General features: G+C 47.6%; 1 protein-coding gene across 4 annotated transcripts in view; it reads right to left on the bottom strand.

The window, feature by feature from the left end:
- LOC149332760 (homeobox protein Meis1-like) overlaps positions 1-15,129 on the bottom strand; it is a 410,486-nt gene that overhangs the window by 376,266 nt on the left and 19,091 nt on the right. The window lies entirely within an intron of this gene.

The following is a 15,129-nucleotide window of genomic DNA, read 5'->3' as shown; positions in this document are numbered from 1 at the left end:
ACCCTTTTGGCCAGCTTAATTGGAAAATATTATTAGTAGCAGGCGCTGCCTTTTTGCAACAGCTTGCGATGCACTAATCGAAGAAGCTATGTTATCATGCGCAATGTGCAGCACACATTTCTGAGTGATGAAAAAACTTATCTATGGTGCGCCATTAGGACTGGCGTCCCTCATTAGGCCTAACACTATCCCGATACCTGCAAGCAGGATCTGTGCCAACAGGCCGACGCCATTAGAACCAACAGGTCTGACACCGACAGGTCCATCACCATCAGGCCATCACCAACAGGCCCGACAGGCCCAACACCAACAGGCCCGACAGGCCCAACACCAACAGCCCAACAGGCCCAACACCAACAGGCCCGACAGGCCCAACACCAACAGCCCAACAGGCCCAAATTACGGGTTCCTTCAGCCTTCAGACCGATAGGCTGAAGGAATTTTTGACTGGGTAGTTATTGTACAGATGCAATATTTACCAATGCCGTTATCCTTTGAATATTCATTTCTTGTAATTTTTATCATTTACACTGTTCGCATTCGCAGCACTTCTGAGCCCCCATGTCTGGCCTCGAGCAAACTCTTTGTCAACATCTATTCAATGTCACCGCTGCCGCCTTAACTTCCCAACAACGTTTGAGCACAGCACCGTTAGCGCGGTACATAACCTGATACATCATCATCGTCAGCCTGACTACGCCCACTGCAGGGCAAAGGCCTCTCCCATGTCTCTACAATTAACCCTGTCCTTCGCCAGTTGCGGCCACTGTATCCCTGCAAACTTCTTAACCTCATCCGCCCACCTAACTTTCTGACGTCCCCTGCTACATTTGCCTTCTTTTGGAATCCACTCCGTTACCCTTAAGGACCAGCGGTTATCTTGCCTACGCATTACATGCCCTGTCAAAGCCCTATTCTTCCTCTTAATTTCAACTAAGATGTCATTAACCCGCGTTTGTTCTCTCACCCACTCCGACCGCTTCCGATCTCTTAACGTTACACCTAACATTTTTCTTTCCATAGCTCGCTGCGTTGTCTTTAACTTAAGCTGAACCCTCTTTGCTAGCAATACCGACAAGCTAGGTCGCTAACTTTGTTCTAAAGACTGACTTTGAACAGCAACGTTCCCATAACTGCTGCAGAAAGAGGTTCGCACTTAACGGGATTACAGAAATAGGGTTTGGCCCAATTTTTTTTCCAAATTTGTAAATATCGAGTGTAGTGAGACAATGAGAAGCCCGATATATACACAGCGTCGACAGGCTTTTGCAAAAGGCGCCTCAAGTCCCACACATAGTCTTCAGTAACGTTGGTCTTTGAAGTGTTTAAATACTATTGTGACAGATATGCTATAAGAAACAAAAAGCATTTTACGACACTCCTGTAAATGATAATTTTAAAGCGCACTCTCTCTTAACAGGCAAGCGCAATCTCATCCAATGATAAGTCAAGAGTATTACGGGCATCGGCGTCTGTAATGTGTCGACAAAGGTTTGTCAAAATGTAAACAATGCATACTTGAATGCAACTATGCTACCAGCTATCTTGATCCGCGAATCTACGTCTGCTTCGCTAATGAGACCGCAGCTAAATGATCACGTCCAGGACGCCCTCCGCTATAATTATGCGCCAGTAATTTAGCTCATTAAGCAAGTAGCTAACCTCAAGCCATGACCTCCGTGACCAGGCCGCTGATCACGGAGGCCGCTAATTTCACAACGCCACGCAGCGCCGATTTCGGAGGTGATGCTCTCTTCTTCTCTTCGTCTTTTTGAGCTCGTTAACCATGAATGCGTACCAACTAGCCCAACTTCTTAGTTAACACTAAGCAACGTCGCCACCGAGTGCCGAGCAAAATCTGTGGCCACATCTTTTTTTCCGATTCTATTATCGATTCATCCTTTTGCCATTCTACCATTGGTGGTTGCGACTTGTGACATCATGACAGTCATTTCGTCACACGGCGTAACAAGCAATATCAGTCGCCGGCACCGGTGTGGAAGAGCTGGCCAACGGCAAGGAAGCAAAATAAAACTGCGGAAAACGATCTTGACAAAATTCTGCCCCAGGGCTGTTATCCTTTTTTTAATTCGTCGAGCACAGCTGCAAGCTTCTCGTCTCAGATTTGTATCGATACAGAGCCGGTGCTACGCACAGACAGCGTGCTGCGTCGTCGAGCGCGAATCTCCGATCTTCAGCGATGCGCGTGAGCTGATGGCGACGATGCAAGCCGGCGAGCAGATGTGATTCGATCACGGGGACGAATCGCGAACGGCTGCCGGTGTCGTACGCGTGTTTGCCATCCCGGCCACGTTAGCGTGTAAAATCGCTATTCCGCTCGCGGCATCAGCTCGCGAAGGTCTCGCTGCTGAAGCGACGAGGAGATAGCGGCTGTCTGCACGTTGTGCATGCCGAGAAGGAGACTTCCGCGGTGGTACGGAGTACAACCCGCGTCGCTAGTACGCGTTTTGAATCGTTCTACACTATACGAGTGCCTAATAAGGTCAACAAGGAGGCGCTATTTTGTTGCTTCTTTATTTACTAGAGAAATCCACTATATATCCACGGACCGATACAGCGAGGGATTAATTTTTTTTTTGTCGGGCGGGGGGAGGGGGGGCAACTAAACATACGTGTTTGCACAGTAAGAAGAAACCACAGCGACAGACATAACAAACCTCGTGTAACGTCCAAAAGCAACTCAGGCTAGTAGAGACGCCGTAGTGAAGGGCTCCGGTGGTCGAAATTTCCGGAGCCCTTCACTACGGCGTCTCTCATAGCCTGAGTTGTTTTGGGACGTTAAACCCCAATTAAACCAAACCATAACTTATTAGGCAATGCAGACACTTCTAGATTTCTAGTAAAGAGCACGACTGACACAAGAGAGATATTTGACGTATAATGAGCAGAGGTTGGCGGACAGTAGTGAATATTTTCAAGCAAGAAACGAAAAAAAAAAAAGATGGTGTAGGGGTCGAATAACAAATACGAGGATGACAGAACGGCCAACAAACATAGATTGTTGCGGAACGAATCGACAGATGGAAGGGGATTTAAGCTATATCACCGAAATGAGATTGCCGAGGTGGATGTACGGAGTGACAAGAAAGGACACAGTGCGGAGCGTCCACACACGAGGAACGATCGAAGTCACAGATAATGATCATTATGAAAACTTACGCGAGAACAGGAGAGCCATCCCCACTCCACACCCTTCTCTGTCCACTTCATCCATAGGCTCTCCTAAGTCCATTTCAACTCAACGTCCTATTCACACCAGAACGAGCTTTTTACCAAAAACATACAACGTCCTCTTCATGCCATAACTGCCCTGAATCATATGCAAGTCATATAGAATGTCCCACTCAAATTCAGTCGCTTCCCCCCCCCCCCCCCCCTTTCTTGCGCAGAGTGCCTCCTGGCTTTCCACAGATCAGCTGTAAGATTAGTTGACCCTGGTGAGCCGGCCTGCTCCCTTCTTGGTATACTTGATATTAAGCGACTAACTACTACTACTTTTTTTTCTTCTGCTCTTCTAATCAATTAGCTTTAAGCGATACCATATTCAGTATTATTCTAAATTGATCAACACCACAAAATAAATAAATTCATTAAAAAAATCCCCATTGCCCTTTGGTTTCTGTGGCTGTTGGCTTCTGTCACACTACTACTAGCAGTTAACCAAAAACCTCAAAAGGGAAGGCTGCGATGGTTTGGTCACGCAAAGAGGAGGGACGACCAATACATTGGAAAGAAGGTGATGAAACTTCCCTTATGACTCCCTTACGATACCCATATAAAAGAGGTCTATAGACTTCTTATACAATTTGTGGCCTTCGTACAGATTTTTCCTTTTGTCTGTTGATAGTTTATAGACAAAAGTCTGCTAGAAGTGTACGGCCATAAAGAGAGATAAAGAGGAAGCGGGAAGGCAGGGATGATAACCAAAAGGGTGTTCCGGTTGGCTACACTGCACCGGGAAAGAGGGATGATGGGATTGAAAAGGTAAACAGAGAAGGGACAAGGAGCAGTCACAGTTGAGCCCTCAAACCAGTTGCTCTCAGGTTGCAAAACAATACTTTGTACACCTTGAGGGCAGTCGACTGCTATAGACTGTCTAGAGGATTTGTATACACAAAGTCTGTAGACTTTACCGACAAAAGTCTATGGAATTTTTGTAAGGGCAATGGAAAAAGGCCCAGAAGAGATAGCACAGTGATGTGGAGGACATCCAAATATAAATAATATCAAGAGGGAACGGCTTATTGATAGGGTGAAGTGGAGATGAATCACTGGAAACAAAGTTTAGAAACAGAACAACGATGTAAAGAAGAAGAAGATGCGCAATCTAACCCGACTCCGCTGCCGAAAATATACTGGCGGTAATATTCGGAGACAGACAAGTAGAAAACTATGACTGCCATATCTTCCATGATTTTTTTATTCATTTTTTTTTGCCACCAGCGAATAAAACATGCCTATGGAGTGCGTACTTAGATATCAGTGCTCTTTAAAGAACCCTACGCGGTCGAAATTCATACAACGCCTTCCATTCGGGCGTGCCTCATAACCTATTCAGTGCTAATCCAGTTGGGGGGGAAAAAAACGCTCACCAATTTATTACCATTTTATTCTTCTCCACTGAGGGCAATATACCCAGGTATGAACCCCACTTTCGTCCGCCGTTCGATTCTCTCCCATTTCCCATTGTAGTTAAAAGCAACGGTCCGCTGTTCCCGCCATCAACGCGATCAAAAATCCTTACTGAAATGTCCTTCACAAGATGCATGCAGGCGGTGAATCCACTGGGATCATGGACATCTGCTCCATTTGAGTCGTGTGACCGTAACGACTTTCCTACAAGGAAATGTCCTCTAAAAGCTTCAGATCAGAACTTAAACCAATGGGCGACTACGGGTGAACAGCAACGGAAGCGGGAACACGACGTGACTGACGCTAAAGAAAAGGCATGCCCTAGTTTTTGCTCTTCTGAAATCCCGAAAAGGTATGAGCACCGTTAACTCAGCAAACAAAGAACGCAAAGGAAACGATCAATTTTAACTGTGCAGGGTTGCAAGGGAAAAAAAAGACCGCGACAGCTTTACGTCAGCGTTCTGGCCGGGACGTCTCTTGAATTTAGACATTTATGCGAAAGAAACAAGCTCGTACATCACCATATGCTGAGGCCATTGAGCCATTGAGAACACCTCACGCTTTTACAGCTTGTTGTTTTCACTAGCAGCTTGTTCTATCCAGCGGTCGATATATTTCATTATGGCGGGACACCGGAAAACACGAGTTAACGGCCGCACGCCCAGCGAACGAGTGCATCGCTCGGCATCGCCTTGACCCTGGACCGTGTTCCAGTCTCACAATTCTGGACAGTGAGAATAAAAATTGAAATGAATTGAAATCGTCTCGTCCGCTTTGAGCCCTATAGATTACAGCAGCCTTCCGATACCTGGAAGACGCAGGAAACTTCAAAGATTAAAAACAGCGAGGCGTTAGACCATGGTGACCAACTTCATGCGTCATGTTTTTCTCCAGACTCAGTCAAGCCAATGGCCGCGGTTTTCACAGCGCAACCAAACTAAGCGAAAGACGACATGGGCCAAGCAACCATGCGAGCCGCACGTCCGAAATCACTGCAGCCGGGCATTACCTAGAAAGGGGAAACCCGAACGCGGCCGACCAACCAACCCGGGGCCAGAAAGGGCGCGACCAAGCGTAAGGCACCCAAACAGAGAACACTGTTTTCAGCGCGCATTCTATGACATTATCAGTTCGCACCATCGCTCACGTCCCACACACACGCATACACAACTCATCCCACGCATGCGTCCGAGAAGTGGCAGAAAAGAAAAAAAGAAATTGAAAAGGTGCGTGCGTGTGCGGTAGGGAGGGAGGGGGGGGGGGGGGGGGGGGGGGCATGGCATCGGAAACCAGGCACTCTTGACAAAAAGGTCATCCCCACCAACCGCTCGTCGCGTCGGATGCTCCGAGCACCAGGCTTGTGGACGACAACCACCACCCCAGTCGCCCCCTCAGAAACCCCAGGAGTTCCGAGCATCGAAACCCGACACCCAGCCCGGCGATGAAAACACCCCGCGTCCGGAATCTGCGGCGATAACCTCTCTCCCTCTCCCTCCCGTCACTCTCTTTCATCGCGGTGTTGTTGCTCACCCAGCCGAACCAGACACCGCGCAGCAAGCGGCTTTCACTTGGGCGACCCCTAACCGCGGAACAGCGGCCGCCAAGAGAGCATCACATCCCTCCCAGGAACCAGCCGGCTTATCGCTTCGCGTCTCGGAAACACGCGCGGAATATGCATGCAAATGGAGAGCCCCGTACACTTCGTTTGCGAAGCCTTCCTACATTCCCTCCACGCTGCGCAGGGACCGACGTGGGCGGACACACTATGGGCGCGAAGTGTCGCGGAGCTTTGGACGAAGGAAGTTCAGTGACGAACGTAAGCACTTCACGAACACGGAGCTAGCGCTCGACTTATCGGTTTAACACCACATGCGCCTGACGATTCACCCACGCCTCCACAGTTGCTGAATGGCAGGAGGAGTGCGAATGCACTATCACTGTGGGACGCGAAGTGCCTTCCTGCATGCCGACCTATCGGACTGGAGAACCGTTCAGATGCAAAGTGCAGCAAAGGGCGCTAACATTCAATACATAAAGAAACAGAAAGCGGACCTTTCGCCCACAAACATGGAGAGAACGCCTAGCGCCCCTCCCACAACTCCTGCAGATGACGTCTTTTATCGTTCAAAATGCAGTCCGATGTTTTAAGCTGTACACCATTTTCGCGCAGCCAGCAACTGAAACGCCTGCACTTGTTTAATTTGCTGATTTTTACACAAGCATATGTACTTAACTGTCTAGTCAGTAAGTGCAGTTCGAGTTCGTGTTTTAAAGGTAGGTCAGAATTATAAACCACTTGCTGAGATAGTATACCGTATAGAAGCCGCCAGAGCAGCGATCGAGCACAGTCGTACATCAAAGAAAAGATAAAATCAACAAGCCACGACAATCGCACGTGTTGTACTTGCCTCCAAGCTACCCTTTGTGCAGCAATGTAATTTCTTTCGCTAACAAAGCTAAAGAAGTTTTGCTAACGCAGCCATTCGATTTTCTAGTGATGTGGAATGCTTCGGCGACTTCTCTTGTAGTCTTGTCAGTATGAAAAAATAACAGTTCTGTATCGTCAAAGAATGGCACGCATTTGCATACACTGCAATGACTTGCCAGGTTCGTGTCTTTTTTTCTGCAATGAATTGGCATGCTCCATAAGCCTAACATTAATGCATCGGCCTGTCTAGCCTATGTAAGTGCGACCACATGATAAATGAATTTGGTATACAACCCCCATCTTGCAATTAACGAACTTGTTCACATGGTTCACTTTGCAAACAGACTTACGTTTGGCACGTTCCTGCTTTCTCTGAATAGCTGCTCCTAACTTACCCAGCTTATTAGGAGCAGAAAAAACAACCCTCACGCCATACTTGGATCCTACCCTTTTAAAACGATGTGACAACGCGTGCACATAAGGCATGACAACATTTTTTTTCCCCTCAGCATTTTCTTTGGTCCTGTTGTTTAGCGCTGTTTGTATGTACTTGTCACCATGGAACACCAACTCGCCCACTCTGCCGTTCTGCTACAGCACACTGTTTGCATTCAGAGGGCCAAAGAATGCTCCAGCAGAGAAAGCGGCCACGAAAACAAGCCCCAAAACAAGTGGCCAAGCTATGCAGTGGCCTCCTCAAGCAAGGAACGCAAAGAAAGACAGCTACGAAAGGAAAGGAAAAGTACGAGCCCGAGTGTTAGGCACCGTACTTGTTCGAGGACCAACACCGCAAGGGATGAAACCCCGGCTGGGTGGAGAACGCTAATCCGGGCTTTCAGCTCCGAGTACGATTCCACGGCTGACCACGGGGGCTTTCCTAGCTTTCTCTTTCCCTTCTCCCCGTACTGGGGACAAAAAGGGAGAAGGCATGCGCTCGAGGATTCCCGACAACGGTTCGCGAAGTGGGACAAAGCAGTGGGCCAGGGTGGATCTACCGGACGGACAGGTCACCCGTGCCCCGGCAAGTCACGGGTGCCGTCCGCCCTTTGGGACAGCGTGTTTGTAGATGGAGAACGCTCCAAACGGGAGCCCATTGGATTCCGTTTGCTCGACTGATGCTGCACATTTAAGGAACCGAAAGAAATTAAAGGATATTACAGAGCGATAGCCACCAGTATCGTCACTCCAGCTGCACAGAACCAGGGTTAGCTTTCTTTACGCACTGGGAAGCAAATTTTTTAAAGAAATAAAAATCGTACAAGTTATTCGAAATGAACTTGTGCATTGTTGATTACAGTTGCGTAGAGCAAGCAGGGATATGTTTTGCTTACACCAGCCTATTGAAAATCAATTATTACCCGAAGACAGTCAAAGTCAATCGCGGTTGACAAGCGAGGTTTCAGTTGCGCTTCACCCCTTATTATGCTTAGTGTCCTGTTGCCGCCGAAACATGAAGCAAGGGTCAAGTTAACAAATAGTTAACCGTTGTTCTGCCCTGAATATTCGAGGCTGTGTTGCGCCGAAACTTAACGCAGCGTCATCGTTCGAAAGACCACTTAACAAGACAAAAAGCGCTGAAAAATCGCGCCACAAAAATTACGCACGACTGAAAATTTCGCAACAAAATTGCCCCAACATCTACACCAATCTTTCACAGAGGGCTCTACCTTCAACGCAACCTGTAATCAACTCGGAAAGTACCATCATATACACGCGAGTTGCGGTTTTGCACTCAGTGCTTCAGCGAACATGGTACAGGATGGTTTGCGCAAGTTTCAATACAGCTCTAATGAAGCGCAAAACCGTCCCTCATCGACAGCGCAGGGCGTCATCAAGACCAACTTTCGCATCCCTGGCGGCGACCGTGATCGCTTACAATCTCCGCGTGACCCACCGTCCTGCCCCGTTGCGCCCGTAAGTACGAGCGCTCACACACATATATACACGCACGCCAACGCGAAGCCCATACATCTCAATTGAGCATCCGCTCTGCCGACGAGCGGACAGAGAGCCATTCAGCACGACGGCAACAACCCTTAACAACGCAACACCACCGGGCGTGCGCAGCGTGCCGGGCCAACACGACAAAGTAACCGCGTGTGTAGTTACTCTTCTGTATCTATGTGTGTGTGTGTGTATGTGTATATATATACATGCGAGCGGGCGGAGCCAAAGAGAAAGGCCGTTTTTCCAGACCTGTCATGCGCAACACATCCTCTTTAGTTAACTGTGCAGCAGCAGACGCGCATGCCAAAAGTGGCAAATGTGGGGTAATTACGAATGCTCTCGCACGCCGCATAGCTTCTTCGCTACCTTCGTCTCAGCCTCTCTCCCACCTACCACCCCTCCCCTCTTCCCCTCCCGCCGAAACCGCAATGCCGCCGCGCCGCCAAAGGTTTTCGGAAGCGAAAAAGAGTCGGCTCTATCACTCCAGACGTGACGGACACGGACAGCAGGCGAGGGCGGGAGGAAGGCAGGTTCCAGCGACGGAGAAGGGGACAAGAGAGAAAAGAAATAACACGGCGGCACATAAATCACGAACCGGGGTATCGCCATAAATCATGGCGAGCGTCTACGGGGCTCGGCGGAGCTCGCTAGCTATTGCCGGCTTTTTGCGGCGTTGCTTGCTCTCCCCTCCCCACCTCCGGACAGACGTGTGGGCTACGCGCTCCTCCTTTCCCGTTGCCCCGCCATCCGCTTCGGCGCGTATCGCTCTGCCCCGTCGGGTACTGTACCGCCGAGATACGGCCGAACGCCAGAACGACGGCCGACCTGACAACGCCGCGAAACGTTCCGAGGGTCAGACTCTGGACATGCGTGCAAGGAAGGCCACAGCTTCCTGGTAGAAGGCGGAATGACATGGATATGTGCCCGAAGACGTTTTCGGGACGTTTTCAAGACGTGGCATGGATGTCTAATAAACATCGCGATCACATACATTGTTTGCCGGCCGCCCGCGCAGCTGTCTTCGGTCGTATGTGTACTGTGTTGTGTCCCAAGCTACAGCGTAAAGCTATGGAGGTAGTTTACTGGTCGGACTATGATTACTCGAGGTGCAGGAATGCCCAGTACAGCAAGCCAGCGAATAAGCTATTTCATGGGAGTTGTGGCAGTTGTGCGGCCCAAAATTCTAGCATTTTTCTACGCTGAGGTTAATGATTTACAAACATGCACAGATATTATTCTTATGCTTGAATCGTAGACTCCAGAGACGTGTAGTCACTGAATGAGAGGAACATGTGTGATCGCTATCAGGGTACTTTCTCGAGACATCAGTGTGATTATCGATGTCAAAGACTGCCCTATAGGTACGATACGAACGTATTAATAAATTCATTCGATGGCACGTCATTTACACGTGTCCTCAACCCGAGTGAAACGACACACCGTTTTCCTGTATGCATTAGCAAGTCTACACAATAGACATGCGTTGTACGAAGACGTGGGTACACTCAAGAACACCTTTCAAGTTATTTCATATTCTGCAGGTCTCAGTGATCAGCCTTCAGCCCTCAGGGTCAGCGATTCTTAAGATATGCCAGAAAAAAGTGTAACCAATAAAGAAACACTACCAGCTGCGTTGCTCTCTTATAATATAGGAATATATGGACCTTAAGCGCGTCCTTCGAAAAAAAGAAACCTAGCAAGCGTGAGTGACTAACAAGACGCTCATGAACGGCTGCCAGCGATACATTTGTGCATTCGTATCAATTAATCAATAAATCAATCCGTTTACTTATCACTAGGGAAAATACTTTACAATTTGAGGCCTGCAAAAGCCTCACTGCACTTGTATGGCAACGCCTGGAAGACAGCGAAAATTCGCGTGCAGTGACTTATATACACAAATAAATAAGGATGTAACAAAAGTCAAACAAAAAGTAGGTCAGAAACACCCAAATCTAACTCACTAATGTTAACATTGAATTAGAAAATGAGCCGGATGCATTAAACCATATGAACAACCGTATGTCAACACCTACAGGGGATTAAACGCACAGGAAAATGTGACCAAGGAAGGGCTCACGAGAGAAGGCGAGAAATTGCTCCATAACGAAAATTCCAACTCAAAACTGAAAGGTCACTTGAAAGCAGATGAACGCAACAGTTTCTTTAGTTTATAATTTGTGTTTAGATAGGATGCATTTGACGGCAACGCATTTAAGAGTGACGACACATAGAATGCGAGAGTTCGTTACGAGCAGAACAGCGCGGAATGATACATCTATCTTTCGGCCTGAGTTATAGTATGCTCAACTTTATATGCACTTGACCAAAAACGTTGTAGTGCAACTGTTTCAAATAGGTTTGGTTTGGTTTGTTGGGGTTTAACGTCCCAAAGCGACTGAGGCTATGAGGGACGCCGTAGTGAAGGGCTCCGGTAATTTCGACCACCTGGGGTTCTTTAACGTGCACCGACATCGCACAGCACACGGGCCTCTAGAATTTCGCCTTCAAGAAATTCAGCGGCCGGGATCGAACCCGCGTCTTTCGGGTCAGCAGCCGAGCGCCGTAACCACTGAGCCACCGCGGCGGGGCTGTTTCAAATAGGACAGAATTAGAAGTTTGGAATCGGTTTCTCCATGCAGGTGTCAAGGTTGGCGGTATCGTCACGCGGTAGTAGCTATTTCTTCTTTTCGCAGTAACACGGTCACCTTTCATCAATACATGGGTAGTCAAACAAAACTCCTTCTAGACTGAAGGACATTCGGACTGCCTCAAAATGCCAGCTTCAGACATGCATAGAGAGGGCAGAAAAAAAAGCGCCTGGCAAATCAGATTACAGGTTTCGAAGGTTAAACGCGTATTGTTCCACTTTGAGAATATCGTTCTATAAAATCAAGGGAATTAAGAAACATTTCCGTACTGGTTGTACCATCGATGAAAACTACAGTGCTTCAGAGCACCAGCATCGTGGAGCATAAAGACACTCCATATTAAACGACTTGGTTATAGCGGAGATTCACTATACTGCGTGAGAATCTCACGAAGAGGATACACGAAGACTGCCGACGTACACGAAAACAAGGAATAACAATAAAAACGATCATTATACGTCCAAAACACGTATATATAGAACACCTACACGGACACCCAGATCGTAAAGCGGAAACTTACGACAAGATAGCCCATAATAATTATGGGTGCACTGGAAGAGTCAATCGTTAATCATGTTTTATAACGCGTGCGTTTACCAGACGTGTTTCTGGCGTGTTGTTTGTTAAAAAACCCGACTGCGGACTGAGTTATGTGATCGAGCGAACCATCATTTAGAGAAAGTGACGGGTTTTACTATCAACGTAGTGGCCCAGAGAGGTCCATAAGCCCCGCACATGCGCTTTAGTGTACAGGATGCGGCCCAGGAAATGCACCGACACTGTCGTTTTTATGCGCGCGCATAATACCGTGCGTACACTGTATAGGGAAAACCGGTTCGCGCAACCTGGCGCGCTAATGGGCTTATCGAAGCAGGAACCGAAAACCCGGGCTTTTTCTTTTTTTAATTTCGCGATAAGTTGGTCGGGCGAAACTTTCATAACAGCGCAGATGTTGGCCACACCTGAGTGTCGTTCATCAAAGTAACCGCGAGACAAGACAAGCCGGAGGCCGACAGAGTGAACGCTAACTCTCTGCGCTAAAGCTCTCAATGTTCGCAGGGTGCATATATCAAGCGCAGAGGAAATTCCACGCCCCCGCCGAAGCGGATACTAGTGCGCAAAAAAAAAAAAGGGGGGGGGGAGGGGGGGGGCTACTTCGTCTACCAAATCCAGGAGCGTGTCTAAGTTCCATTAGTCGCACAATGTTCAAAACAATTGTCGTTCCTAGTGGTAGTTTCATCTGGGTAGTCGTCGTGTAGTCCGCATTGCTCGATAAGCCCGAGTGGGTTACCAGCATATATGCCTCAAAGCAGAGACACGACGGCAGGCCCAGGTTTCCTGGACATTCGGCAACTAACGTCATCTGTTGACAGCCAGTATCGAACCCCTCGTAACTCGATTCGGACCTTTTAAACTTGCAATTTAAAAAAAAAAAATTAGAGAGTCCCTTGAGATTCTGCGCGAACATGGTTATGATCATGGGCGCCGCCTCATCGCCGCTGCAAAAACTGACCTAGAAAGTGTTTCCTGAGCCAACTATTTCCGAAGGCCATAGCAAATCAATGGGACATATTGATCATTCGAAATTCCCGCGGCGATGAGGAGTGTTCAGCGCCGCGCGGCTCGTGGCGGCTGTTAACATCCTTACAAAAAAAGTTTTAGACAGTCTATAGAGTGTCTATACACCTCTGTCAATAAAGTATATAGACTGTCTATAGATAAATCCTAGAGAAAAGTCTATAGGCAATACAATTCCATAGACAGTCCATACACTATCTATACATTTATGGCCATAAACTTTTAGCAAACTTTTGTATACAGACAGTCTATAGACCATGAATAGACAAAAATCAATATCAATAGGAAGTCAATAGAGTCAATAGGAAGTCTATAGACCATTTTTATAAGGGTTGTGCAACCAAAAAGCGTTTTGTACTGCTATTCTGGGTATGGGTTTTGACGGACCATAATCTCGTAAACCTACTTGAGATAATTCGAACTCGAAGACCAAACATGTGCTCGAATTACGCGGAGTTCGAGTTAAGAGGATCCTATTTACCACATTCAATGCAGATTCGGGAACAGAGCAACATTTCGAATTAAGCGTAAGTTCGAATTAAGCGAGTACCAATTAACGCAGTCCTCTATATCGAATAGGTTATCCCAATGCGACGTTGACGGCTACGATGGACGTCGATTTAACGGATGTACGCGTACGACCTTCGAAAGTAGCTTTTTCACTCCCTGTGCGTTCAGAGGCATTTAAAAGCAGCAAAATTACGAATAAAGACACAATGCACATGCACACAGCTCGCAGGCGAATGATTCAGCACCTCTATCAAATGCCCCTACTTCCAGATTGTTAAAAATGGTAAGCTGGTTTAGTGATTGGTTTTCAATTTGCCAGACCAACGCTGTGGGCTATGAAGCATGCCGTATCGGATGACTCTGGATTAACTTCGTCAAGTTCTGGCAATGTCGGGCTATTTTGCGTGAACCCGAAATGTCGGTATACGGGCGTTATCTGCATTCTGCCTTCATTGAATGCGGCTGTCACCGCCGGAAACGAACCCGCAGCCTTGTATACCGAACAGTCAAGGGAACTACTGCAGCGAATGATCAGTATCTAGGCCGTGTCATTTACTGCAGCGGGCTGGACGCCTTGACATCGCGTTGCAGTGCTGACTACTAGAACTCGAACTCGTGCTTGAAACTAGAGAACATCTGTCGCACTTAAACAAGATAAAAAAAAAAGGAACCGAAACAGACTTCACGAAACAGTTCCATGGTGTGACTCTTTTCTACCCTTCTGTCCTAATCTTAGCAAGAACTGCCACGCTTTTCTGGGACATAGAGGTTTACATTTACGTTTTAGAAGCAAGAAAATAATAATTATCTACAGAATACTGGATAATGCACTTCACAGCAGTCCTATCTGCAAAATGTATTTCTTTACCTTCGTCATCAAAACAAGGAGTCAATGCAGTTTTTCCATATAATATTTCTCGCCTAGAGGAGCGGCCTCAGGGTACCTCTCAACCTTTCTTTCTTAAATCCATTCCTGTGTTCAGCACGAGCTTAATGGCAGTAACCCTTCACTGGATTCTATAAGCAGTGTCATTTAGTGGTGACATATGTGACCTGAAGGCAACAAAAGACAACAAAGCCGGGATATGCTCTTTTAGCATGGGACAGCACACCATTCTTTCTGCCAAAGGTTCCATCTCCTAAAATAATTGCGTGCTCTTAGTCACAGCGAACAGCTGTGCGCATATGGCCGAGGCAAGGTTCGGCAACCTCGTCAGCGCGGGGCGAGGCAAAATACAAACGACAAACCAAGATGACGGGCCCGCTGACAGCACATCATTCGTGCATGCGTCAAAGCGAAGGGCGGGAACAGCCCTCGTCGCCTGTCAGAAATGTCGCATTATATAAGAAACAAGTCCGAAG

This window comes from Amblyomma mixtum, chromosome 8 (genome assembly GCF_055824585.1).
Source record: "Amblyomma mixtum isolate Tamu chromosome 8, ASM5582458v1, whole genome shotgun sequence".
In the NCBI taxonomy this organism is placed as follows: Eukaryota; Metazoa; Arthropoda; class Arachnida; order Ixodida; family Ixodidae; genus Amblyomma; species Amblyomma mixtum.
Note: the sequence above shows the minus strand (reverse complement) of the source record. Positions and strands in the feature narration are given on the sequence as shown.